Here is a 14,056-nt window from a genome sequence, read left to right as displayed (position 1 = left end):
CGAAGCATATTTGTATATTAACGTTTCCCCTACTTGCAAGGTTGTCGTACTTGGCAGTGGTGGTAACTTCCAATGACTTCTGATTACTGAATAACAAGAGCTCTGAACCTGTTTACTGTATAATACTCGTACTTAGCAAGTTCCATTGCGAACTTCAGAAGGAAAATTTATCTTGTTATTTTGATGTCTGTGGCTCCTCGTAGATTGCCTAAGCATTGATACCTGCTAAATCCAGATTTGTGTGAGAAGTATCAGCTTGTTGCCTTCTTCCACCAGGCTTCACTGAGTACTTGCAAGTCATCTGGTCAACACCTACCTCCGTTTCACTGTAGCGTGTACTGGGTCATGCACTGACTTTACGTTAGTTCCAACTTGTACACAGTTGCAGTCTCTGTCGAAAACCATAATTGTCAGCATTTGGAGAAATGAATTGAGTGAACCAACATCTACACATGGACTGGAATGGTTCACTGAAAGAAAATATGGACCAGAAATGTACGAGAAAATTATAGGGCCTAGAAATGTAGAAGCTTTGAGAGTTTATATCAGTGTTTCTCGTATGTCTGACACGAATCTAACTCGCCATTAATTAGTCGCTCCGACGGTTTTGACCTCAAATCGAACCTGTAGAACCTCATGACTTCAGTGAAGAATTGACAGGACATCATAGACTTGTAGCATGGTATTCTCCACTTCTCTGACGAAGGGAAGCTAACTTCTGTTGCACTGCATTCAATAGTGCCCCTAACACGTAAAACAGCAAGAAATGCATTAAGGTCTAATGATAATGATTATTTTCCACCCCCCTACACTCTGCATTTTTGATGTGTTTCAGAACAGATTCGTCTAAAATCAAACGCCAAAAATCCGAGGGAAATCACTGATAATACACTTTACCACGTATGGAGAAGTATCACAATACTTTTTCTGTCTCTGCCCTTCAGGCATTCCAATAATGGTAGGAACTACTTCGCACTTGGTTCCACAAGGAGCTTAAGCCTTTGTAGAAACGGTCAAAATACAATGAGAGTGTATTTTATGGGACTTGTGCCACCTTTTAGCATGTGCGTTGCTCAATCTACAGCGTTTGGACGATAATCGCAGTCGTCTCTATCGGTAGTTCGTTCTTCATTATTATTTTGCAAAATGATAATTGTAACACCACTGTCAGGAGCTATGGAGGAAGAACAGCCGCTACTACTTTTTTAGAAGCATGACGGCGTGATTGCCTTCTGGATGAGGCTGCAGCTAGCGGTAAGTGAAATGAGAGTTTTTCGTGGAAGATCACAGCTGCAACGAAAGCTGGGGAGAAATATTTTATCTGTGAATCTTTCTATCGCTCACCTTCTCCACTAATATCTACACGTGGTGTTTTATCAGTATCGTCATCACTGTTCTCGGATTTATCCGAGTTCCCTCCTGTACTTTGTTCTGTATCATAATCAAAATTAGCTGAAATAATGTCTCCGTCTTCTCCTTCGGTTTCAAAATCTTCAGTATTTGTCAATGGTCAAATTCACCTGTGCCACCACGCCAGCGAGCCATAGTGCACAACTATTCTTCCCAAAGCATGTCCGAACTATTTGTATACTTGTAAAAGAGCAGCACTTACCCTTCCAAACCAGCATTTCAGTGACGGAAAACAATAAAGACCAACAACAACGTGTAGCAGTGAGCAGCATCGAGTTTATTCAGTGGGACAAAGTGGGACGTAAATGTTTCATCATCGTATTAGGCATTTTTTTATTTTTTTCTCGAAAACTATGCATCTGAGGAAGCTGACTGGTGCTTAAAATTGAAATAGGCTAAGAAATATTGAAAGTCATGAATGCTTATCAGTCTCATAAAACGATTAGAGTAGAGAGAGGGACTAAAATTTTGCTGTGGGATGAAAATATCCCGTCAGCGGGTCCAGTATTAAGTGATGCAACAATTTATATTCAAATAGTGAAACAGATGTTTGCATATGTCATAAAATTTGTGGAATTATATTCCAACTAATCTGGTATTTAGCTTGTATGTTGTACTATACTCGTAAATTAGCTGAGTCCCAGCGAGCCTTCGCAGAATTGGGTGGCCCTAGTGCCTGATTTCAAGAAATAAATGAATTACATAGTGACATGTAAGAAACTGAAACACATTGCAACCGAAGGTTGTGAGGTAACAGGCGAGTTGTGGCGTCCTGAAAATATTATAAGTTCGGAGTTGGCGTGGCTGCGCTGGGGCCTCTCGGCGGGTCACGGCCAAGCAGCAACCGCGTAGTGCTGAACGTTTGCTTAGCCCCTCATATAGAAATTAATAGTAGCCAGTTCAATCATAATACCTCAAAAGGAAACATATACATTACTATTATTTCCCCGACGATTCTGATGATGTAATCAGATTTTCAATATGTTTATTAGTTTGAAGTTTAGTATCCGACGATAAATTATACAAGTAACACCCAGCAACGAATTTCCAAAATATAAACGGTTCATCCGAGTTTGTCGATCGCCGTTTCTTTAGGACGCTATTAGTGTAAACCTAAATTGGTATAAATTAAAGACATGTAACTTGAACAGTACATGTGTTATTGGACGTCAAAGTGGCTGATTACCATCGATCGCATCAGGCCATAAGTACTCCACAGTTACACGAAAAAACGGTAGCAGTATGCTTATAAAAATATTTATTCATCTATGTCTTTGTTTGTATCCGATATGTACCATTCATGAAGAAATTGGTCAAATATTTATTGTGTTTTAGAAAGCACAGAGACATGAGGATACTGGCCTACTTTTGCTTGCTATTTCTTTGATTTATGTTTATTTAATTTGTTTGTGTATTTAATAATGTATCTTAGAGCTTGTTTATGGTCAAGTGGTAGGAAAATTTATTTAATTTCAAGTTATTTAAATATAAATCCAGTATTTCGTATTTGTTTAAATACGTTTCTGAGTGTATGTTGGCTTGGAGACATGGAGGGAGCGCTCTAGCCAATCACAGCGCTCGGGAATGGGGAGACTGTATGGTAGTGGGAGAAGAGCATCGTTTTGAGAGAAGGACAGGGGAGTTCTGAATAGTACAGCACAGGACACGGCGAGAGTCTGGGACTGTACGGCGACGGACTTACAGTCGCGGGAAAGTCTTGGATAGTGGAGCAGTTGGCGCTTGGTCGCTGAAGATAGAAATATTTCGGAGTGCCGACTTCTGCTCTTGTGTGATTTCCGTGGCTTCTCTAGTGAAGATGTCGTATGCGTTTAGAAGTGAATATCTCGCGCGCTTTCTTGTCGTTCATAACTAATTACGTGCAGTAGGAATTTATTGTTTCCCTGTTATACAACTTATATTTTTTTTAGTTGCTGGACCATCTCCATCAAGAAGTGTTTTGCAGAAATATATCACATTCTCAAAAGTACTTCTACTACCGTACTCATCATTTAAAGTAGTTAAGATAGCACCTGCAGATTTTACTTAATTGCAATCTTTCATTTATAAACGTCTATGTTACGTTCAAAATTCGCAATTGCCGAGTAATGGGAACCTTCGACCATTCAATTCATGTGTCTGTTCATATTGTATACTGGAGACTCAGCAGTATTTGGCATGTAATGCGGCAACTACGTATCCCAGCCCCTAGACCACGAAACCAGCCAAAACTTTTAATGTTTCAACACTGAGTCAGAGGGAACGTAGTTGAGGGCCACACCACCATCACATCATTTCATTTTTATTAATTCGAAAGCCGACAAGGATTTGGTGTTACTATATATTTCTCTACTGAAATTAAGCACTATCATATTGAATAGCTATTCATAAATACTTGCCAGTCTATAAATCGTAGTTCTCATAAGAGACAGTGCAAAAGTGTCATGATAGTATAGTAATGGACCCTTTAGCTTTAAGCAGCCATGAGGTCTATATTGTCACCAAATAGCAGTGTCCATGCTACTACTACCCACCGTCTCGCACTCCTTCCTTGTTCCCTTCTTTCACTCCCACCTCCCGTGTTTGGTAGGTCTAGAATGTGCTATTTACGGTTTTCACTGATAAATTTATTTATAAACATTTATTCACCCAAACTACCCTCCCAAACCAGATCACTTCTTCCATTCAAGACTAGTGCCATGCTTTACCTGTATTATAGGGATATTGGTAGTATACGGAAAAAAACAGGGTGATGTATGTACAGATTGGGTGCATGCAGTTATATACTTTAATAAAATAAATACTAAAATCTAGGTTATAAATGACAACTACCTGCACAGCTGTAAAAACGCTGATTACATAAAAACAAATATATAGTTTTGAAATGGTAAACAACTCTTCTCAAAGAAATTTTTGATTTTAAATGGGAGCCATCTAGCGCCTGCAATTATTTGTGTGCTTTATCTGTGCCTCACTGTCAGGCATTTGAGCTGTGTGATTTAAAGAATGTGCATCCATGATGTGTTTAACTTGCTATGTAAATATAAACATGTGTACTGTACACAGTTCAACATCTAAAAAGCGTCAGTGGATTGTTATGTGTCCAAACATCCCTGGTTACACAGGGTACTTTTCAGTTGTAATGTTTGTATTTGTGACAAGCCTACTTTTATTTTGAATCAGACCTTTGAGGATTGCGGTACATACTATCCACCGCAACGTCTACATGGCCTGTGTGACACAGTCATAATGGAACAGGACGTACACTATCAAGAATTATTGAAGGTATGAAAATGTAGAAATTCCATTTCCTCATTTGTCATGGCAAACATAAGTAATAATTTTACATATACGCTATGTAAATGCATCAAGTTACAGATCAGAAGGTATCAGTCGTAACTGGTGAAACTGGACATCAGGAATAAATAGTACTGAATGTGATCTTAGCTTTTAAACGTTTCTTCACAGCAAATATAGATCGCTCCACACTTCTCTAGCTTTGAGATATTTCAATCATTTTCGTTCGTCTCTAGTAGCCCGAATTAGACTCATTGGTCAATTACATCCGTTTTTGTTGGAGACTATTCTTAATATTTTGGAGTTCAGCGAGTCCGCGATCTAAGAAACTGCGAGGTCAGTCTGTAAAATATATTAATGTGACTTCTCTACACAAACTGTTCTGATTGTTACAGTATTGACTGTACCTTCTAAATAAGAAGGTTTGAATTTGATTGCTATTTCACATTCAAAATTTTCTTTCGTAAGCAACGAAAGTATTTTCCAACGGTAAAAATAATATTTTTATTATGCAGATGCCACAGAGATTTCCACAAACGCTGTTCGGTACTATATTTTCTCTCTTTCACAAATATCATACAGTTTCCTTTATTGTCATTATTCTGAAACGCTACAGTTTCCATCAGTCTGAGCTCTTCCACTAATATGCTATGTCTTTGTGAGACATGAATTTAACTAATCATTTGCTTGCGAAATGAGCCTATGGTACAAAGTACTTTTGTCATATTTTGACTGACGCAGTTACCTGTCATACTAATATATTAAAATTTAATACGTGTAGGATATATATGTTACTTTTTTTGTAAATAAGTCAAAGACTGAGGTGATCGTAACGTAGGTTTCATTAAACGTGTCAAGTTTTCAATGTTCACTCGTAGATTAATACTAGAAATATCCAAGAATTTTATTTTCTGTAAAACAGTAACTATCAATAAACTTGTCACATTGCTTGATTTTCTTTGCACTGAAATGATCTGTTACTTCCTAAACGCAACATTGCATCCGGCCGTTGTTTAGAGTGTTAAACGTACGTTTTGCGGTAAATGAATTTTTCGACATTGTTACGAACAATAAATGTTCTTGTTTAGGAACGACGTCGATTGTGAAAACGGCTAGTTTGCGCCGTGAATTTTAATAAGAAGTGGAATTAAGTAAGCCCGTTGTTAAGTCTTAAAGCAGAGATTTAATATTCTCTTTGATGTACTTGCGCCGTATAAAATCACGATTCAGTGTAAATATTTTATGCATAGATGGGCGAATCCGTGTGCGGCTGCCCACCACCACCAACAGAAGCATGCGCCCCATACATTTTTCTGTTTCTTTCTCAAATGCAAATGTCCAGATACAGAAAGACCATCACGAATAACGAATGACAATATAGGAAATACGAATCTCACGAAAATAACAGTGCCTTTTATACACGTCAAAATGTATGTTTCGTTTCTGTGGGTTTCCAGTCACGCTTAACGATTCTTGTGCAGTGGCGTAGAGAAATACTGTAATGTGGATTATGTTTAATTACGCTTTTATTTGATAGTATTACATTCTTAGTTCTAAGAAAGATTGTTTATTACGTTTGGCTTGAGGTTTCATCTACCTTTAAATCAACATAGGTACTCAGTAAACCACTGTGCGGTGCGTGGCGGAGGGTACCCTGTACATCTACAAGTCATTGTCTTTCCTGTTCCACTCGCAAACACAGTGACGGAAAAACGACTATCTGTATGCCTCCGTATGAACGATAATGTCACGTATCTTATCTCCGTTTCTGTTGGAAGCAATAGAATCCTTTGGCAGTCAGCTCCAAATGTCGGTTCTCAAAATTTTCTTAATAGCGTTTCTCGAAAAGAACACCACTTTCCCTCCAGGGACATTTACGTGTTGTTCAGACTTTCCGGTAGTAAATCTAGCAGCCCACCTTGCTCCGACGTCTTCCTTCAATCCGATCTGGTACGGATACCAATCACTCGAGCAGTACTCGAGAATAGGTCGCACCAGCGTCCTATATGCGCTCTCCTATACAGGTGAACCACTCGTTCCTGAATTCTCCCACTAAATCGAAGTCGATCAAACGTCTTCCCTACCACACTCCTAACATGATCGTTCTATTCTGTGAAGCAAGACGCAAGTAATACTGTATACCAGCATTATGGGTTTGTTATTTCTACTCCTCCCTATTACCTTAATAAGTAGGCTATTTAGGTTTTCTTATTGGTAACGCCACGTAGCGCTCTGTATGAAAAATCACTGGCTGTGCTGTGTGCAGTCTGTGACTAGTTTGCATTGTTGTCTGCCATTGTAGTGATGGGCAGTTGGCTGTTAACAGCGAGTAGTGTTGCGCAGTTGGAGGTGAGCCACCAGCAGTGGTGGATGTGGGGAGAGAGATGGCGGAGTTTTTAAATTTGTAAGACTGGATGTCATGAACTGCTGTTTATATTATGACTATTATGGACTACAGTGGGTCTGCATCTTTGATGGACCAACAATACCATTATTTCTACACGGACTGCACTGGGTCTGCACCTCTGGTAGCCCACCAATAGCGTAATCACTACCAGGACTACAGTGAGTCTACTCTGTGATGACCTACCTATCAATATTCTTCAAAACTTCAATTGACTCTGCTGTGGGTATGCTCTGTTTTGGCCCATTACCTGTCTGCATGTCAAGAGTCAGCACTGTCTTTCCATTGGAAGGACAACACTACTTCTTCAAGACTGCATGGAAATCCACTACTTCCGTGTGCATTTTCTTTTACAGCTCAGACTTTGAGAAAAACACTGCAATTTTACTGTAATGAATGATCAGGACTGTCTTTATGGACTGTGAGAAAATTTTAGCTTTCGACCAACATTGTATCAATAAGTGTGTACATTTGATTTCTTTGTTATTGTAATTAAAAAAAATTTTTCAAATCTGCATTGGCCACTGCCCAAAAAATTTGTAAAATTTTTTGTGGGGAGCATGGGGGCTCTGTAAGTAGGCTATTTAGGTTTTCTTATTGGTAACGCCTCGTAGCGCTCTGTATTTAAAATCACTGGCGGTGCTGTGTGCAGTCTGTGGCTAGTTTGCATTGTTGTCTGCCATTGTAGTGTTGGGCAGTTGGCTGTTAACAGCGTGTAGCGTTGCGCAGTTGGAGGTGAGCCGCCAACAGTGGTGGATGTAAGCAGAGAGATGGTGGAGTTTTGAAATTTGTAAAACTGGATGTCATGAACTGCTATATATATTATGACTATTAAGGTAAATACATTGTTTGTTCTCTATCAAATTCTTTCATTTGCTAACTATGCCTATCAGTAGTTAGTGCCTTCAGTAGTTTGAATCTTTAATTTAGCTGGCAGTAGTGGCGCTCGCTGTATTGCAGTAGTTCGAGTAACGAAGATTTTTGTGAGGTAAGTGATTTGTGAAAGGTATAGGTTAATGTTAGTCAGGGCCTTTCTTTTGTAGGGATTATTGAAAGTCAGATTGCGTTGCGCCAAAAATATAGTGTGTTAGTTTAAGCACAGTCTTGTACAATTTTTCTAAGGGGACGTACAAAGTATTTCGCAGCTGCAATTAACTAGATATTATTTTCAGTGCTATGTTAATGAGTTCTCTAAATTTTGCTCTTCAAATTGTGCTTTTCTGTGTTATCGTGTGAAATATTGTGACAATAATGGCGTGTGAAAAACGTAATACTAGGCTCCAAAGTAAACTGAGAAATGTCAGTGAAAACGAAAGCAGTGTGTTAGCGCCACCGTGTAATGAATTAACTACTGTTCAAAGTAGTAATTTGGTTACTGTACATAGGGAAATGGAGCGGGCTGCAAATAATGGTGTAGGTAGTGAAACAATTAATGAACAGGGAAGCATTATCGATCGATCGGTCGGCAACAGCTCGCCTCAGGAATTTGAAATGACAGGACACAAAATTGCAAATACTGTAGATTCAGGTTTTTTCGTCCTCGCCGTTTTCTCAAATAAGTCAAGACACATTTTCTGCTTTTGAAAATGCGAATATTGGCCGTTCAAATGCATTGCCGAATAGCACTGATGAACATGTTTCAGACACCAGTGCATTGTTATTACAATTGATGCTACAAATGGGACCAAAGCTTCAGAAGTTAGACACAATGGTACAAAATCTTCAAAAGTTAGACACAATGGAACAAAATCTTCAAAAGTTAGACACAATGGAACAACACCAGAGACAAACACAGCAACAGTTAGACACAATGGAACAACACCAGAGACAAACACAGCAACAGTTAGACACAGTGGAACAAAATCATAGACAAACACAGCAAAAGCTTCAAAAGTTAGACTCATTGGAACAAACTCTCGAACAAACACGTGAAGATTTAACTACTGAGTTACACAACATCGAATCGAAATGTCAAAAAGTCTGTAATGAGGTAGAAACACAAATTTTTGAGCATTTTCAACCTATTTTTTCGCGGCATGAAAATGCATTACAGAATCACGAAGCAGCCGTAAAAGAACTGCAAACTACTGTTCATGAAAATCATCAGACCTTGCAAGCTAAAACTGACTCTGTTGCATCTACCGATTTGGTTATGCAGCTTGCAAAAACTCAGGAAAACTTGAAGGACACAGTAGATACTCTGAAAATTGTTTCATAAAGACACATGGAGGAAATAAGTTCATTATCAGAGAAAGTAGTTGAACTTTCGGATCAGCTAAATAATTTATCTACGAAGGTAGATGGTAATCTGAATGACACAAAACCGGTAGTCTTTAATGACACAGAAGAGTGCGAACAAATTAGGAAATTCAAACAAAATCAGAATCAAATTAATACGCAACACCAAAGAGAAATCCGGGAAGTACAAGATCAGCTGACACAGGTAATACAAGAATTACGTATTTCAGAGGACATTCGCGCCCCAATACGGGAAGAGGGACATAGAAATACGGAACAGCCACAAAACAATAACTCAGGGCACTTCGGAAATTATGAAAGAAATTGGCAAGGTACACCGAATTTTGAGATGGATCCGCCAACACGACGTAACAATGACCGACATGCGACTCGCCGACATGATGATTTTGACTATAAGCTGTTCATCATTACTACACGTAAATTCAAGAAATTTAAGAATTCTGACAACGACATTTATCCACAAGCGTGGCTTCATCAATTCTCTCATTGTTTTCCTCCCAACTGGTCACTGGAGCACAGGTTAGAATTTATGTGTGGATACTTAGAGAAGGAACCAGCTGTAAGAATGCGATCGGTCATTCACGATTGAACAGTGAAGGAGAATTTTATCATGCCTGCCTCACAGCATATTGGTCTCAAGCTACACAAGACCGAGTAAAACATAGCATCATGATGAAGAAACACTTTGAACAATCTGAATTTTCCAGTCTTGTCATATATTTTGAAGACATGCTGCATAAGAATCAATATCTTTCAAACCCATACAGCCCTTCAGAACTCATCCGCATTTGCTTAATGAAATTGCCTGAACATTTAAGAAATATTATTTTGGCAGGACGTTGCAAAGACGACATAGAAGCTTTTCAGGGACTCTTACAAGAATTATAAATTGACACAGACAGTCGCGGGATGCGAAAACAGGAAAACAATCACTACAGGGCACATCCGTCACAATTCCGTGACGACAGAAACAATAACTGGACACGACAAGTCTATTCTTACAACGCAAATCGTGACCAAAACAGACACCATCCATATGGCAACCACTAGCGGAGTAATAATAGTTACAGAGAAAGATCGCCTTTCCGTAGCAATGAATATGACAGAGATTATCATAGAAACAGACAATATGAGAACAAAAACAATTATTACCAAGGGAGACAGAATAACTGTAGACGCAACGGTCCAGCACGCAGTTACGATTCAGGGAGAAATTCTCAACCACGTGACCGACAAGAAAGAAACTATGGAATCTACCGACATGACGACAGGCGATATGATCGTAACGACAGAGCTGAATTGCATCAGAACCGGTGGGATTCAAACAAAGCAGGGCCCTCTCGACAAGGTGAATTTGTAGAAGTTAGGTCTCCAAATCCCATTAACGACGCTCGCCAACAAGGAAACAGAAAATGACTGGCACCGCAGGCAGCCACCTGCGCCGACTGGTTCATGGAAAAATAGCATACACGCTAACCTTGAGAAAAATTTTAGCATTCCTTACCAATGTATACAACATGATAATTGCATTCAAATCAAACTGTGAGTACTATGAAGAGTAAAGGATAGCACCACACTTCACATGTAAATCCGTTTATTGAAAGATAATCTGCTTTTTAACTTAGCCTTTGCTATAAAATTTCTCACTTTACATTACTAGTATGCTTTGTCAGACTTAGAATCTGTTAACGTGCAACAATGTTTGAAATTAAACATCCAGTCAAGAACCAAGAGAACCTATTTAAACAGAAATTACCACTGCATTGTGATAGTGAACAGATGACACAGTGTTGTTATTTGTACATTCTTGCTTGTTAGTTGCACAATTATGTAACGACTGTAAGGCTTACATACTTAGAACATATACTGCTAATGAGATTTTAATGTAACATTTAGGTTTACTTGAAAAGACATTCCTTATTTGAAGTAGTTTTTGTGAGATTAAAGATGACTTAGTATTTGGTTTCTTTGACAGCTACACAATTATATCACGACGCTACTAATATGTGACACAATTTACATTGTTGCTTTTGCAGTGTTTCTGTTTTATATCTGCACAGTTTTTCTGAATTATTCTGGAAAGTAAAACATGTTTTAGGAGTAACTTTTGTGGTATAGCTACAATGAGACAGCCTTTTTCGTAGCACAACAATACGTTACATTACAGTACTTTCTTGAACACGGTAAGGTGCGTAATAACGACGATATCTATACGCAAAGCATTTCACTTTTGTTTATCATGAGGTAAGTACATTGACTTCTGCAGAGCTTAGCTTTCGGGGGACGATAACTACGACACTTCCACAGATATTATCTTACAACAAGACGCACAGTTTAGCGCTACAGTACACGTATTTGAGTGATTTATTTTGTACTTAAAACATTTATTTGTAAAGAAATTTGAAGTACAATGATACAAAGGTTTTCCGTGATACATTTCATTCCATTGCTGTAATCTGTAACACCTGAGGGTATCAATTACGTTAATCCTCAGGGGGTACATGCCTACTTTGTGTACCATGTGTTTGGCAAGCACAAGGAGCCCTAGCTATTATGGTATTTGCTTATACAACTTTACACATCGGTACCATATTTCTCTAACACATAAATTACACAGCTGTCTGATTATTTAACAGAGAAACAAACCTTTTTTTACTACATCAGTCACACATGTTTATGCAGTTACACAGTTGGGTAACTTCACACTTATGAAATTGTATTTTGTCTGTACTTTGTGAACTGTTCATATTTTTTCGGAACCATTGTGATACTATGAGAGTGTTGAATGATGTATTTGGTAAGGGAGCATGATTTTTAAAGTACCTTTGAGGTAGATGTCACTATTGAAATGAGCAGAGAATATGTTTTAGAATTTGATATTGTTGGAGGAAGCTATGACGTTTTTGAGATTTGACTGAGGTGTTATGATGTTATTATTACGACGACGATGTGCATAATGCTGCTGAGGTATGTTTATGATCAATAAGATGATGCTACCGTATATGAGGAATTTGATTATGCTACATATTTCTTATGATGAAATATTGAAGAAGTGTCGACGAATATGTATATGTGTAATAAGGTAAGGAATAATGAGTAGTGGTTAGGGACTCTGACTTGTGAAAAAGGATGTTGGAAACCAAGAATCGCACTTTAAGAGTCATGAAATGTGTGTATATGCGTGAATGTGTCACTATGCTGGCGAAAATTTTTTGGACACTGTTATATGTACAGGATTTTGTTTCTACAGAATTGAAACGCAAATTCTCGACCTGTGAAATTTTTATATGAGACTGTCACTGTAGTGCTAACTGGTGTCGTAAATATTTCCGTAAGAAAGTTAAATGACCACCTGCACGTAATGCATCGTGGGCACCCAGCTGCGCAACAAATGCCTGGAAAAAAGCCATTAGTGTGTGCCTTTAGAGGTAAAGGTGGAGAAAAAAGGAGGCCATTATCCTCACTATTGACATTTCTTTGTAGTAAGCATCGCAAATACGACACACTCAAACTTGAAAACATATGATTACACTGTGGAGCTCTTAATTTAAGATATTTACTAAAATGCCTAATGAAATGATGAGATACATTTTACATCTATTGTTTTTCTAGTTGAGAGATTTGCTCATTTTGTTTAATATCTAGTTTCTAGCTGCACTGCAGCATTGGTTAACATAAAATTTAATAGATGTACTAATATAGTTATTTTATGCCTACAGATCCAGCCAATTATAAATTTATGATCTACTTCCAAGAAAACGAGGGAACATAAATAGACATTTCCCTTCAAAGGAACTGCACAAATATTTTTTTTTTTTTTTTACAATTTGGTAACTTGTCTGCTAGAATAAATTGTGATGCATCACTCTAGTATTAAGATGTGACATAGGTATTAGACATAGCCATCTTTAGTGTAATATTTTTTTTGCTTGAGCTTTGTCATGTTTAGATATAAGTTATTACATTTGCTGCTGCTGTTTGCCAGGCATAGTGCTACTAAATTTCACTTTGTATTATTCTGTTAAGCTAGTTTTACTACTGATTTATTTTTCTTGTAGCTGAACATTGGCTCATATTAGGTGTAATGTTGCATTGCTTGGTAATTTAGATTTACTGTAGCTTACTTTGACAATTTCCATTTTTTGTCATTCCTGTTTGTGTTAATTGTTTTGTGTCGCTGCATTGCCTCGTCCCTTAGTTTATGCATCTGAGCTCAGTCAATTTAAGTTAGCTGAAGAGGGATTAGACTATATAAGAGAATGAGTTGCGATGAATTGGAAGAAATGCATTGAGAAGTAATACGAAAAATGTACAGAAAGCAGGTATAGGTAGGATTTTCTTGGAATTAAATGATGAGGTAATATAATGAAAAATTAATAATGAGGTAAGAAATATGGGTACATAAAAATACAGAAAGCATGCTTGGATAGGATTTTTTTTGGTGGAAACAAATGATGAAATAAGACGAAAGATCTATGGAATGAAGTTTTGGGTTGGACTGCAGTACCAAATGTTACACTGAGAACAAACCCTGTCCTTTCCTTTTGTGTTATTCTGCTATGTGTTTGTGTACCCTTGTTTATCTGTGTTTATCCTGTCTTTATGTGTTTAGCTGATGAAAGTTATGTTGTAGAATTTTTCTAATACTATGTTATTTACTTTGTAAAGATGTTTAAACATTATTTATCT

Source organism: Schistocerca piceifrons, chromosome 3 (assembly GCF_021461385.2).
Source record: "Schistocerca piceifrons isolate TAMUIC-IGC-003096 chromosome 3, iqSchPice1.1, whole genome shotgun sequence".
NCBI classification, from domain to species: Eukaryota; Metazoa; Arthropoda; class Insecta; order Orthoptera; family Acrididae; genus Schistocerca; species Schistocerca piceifrons.
Note: the sequence above shows the minus strand (reverse complement) of the source record.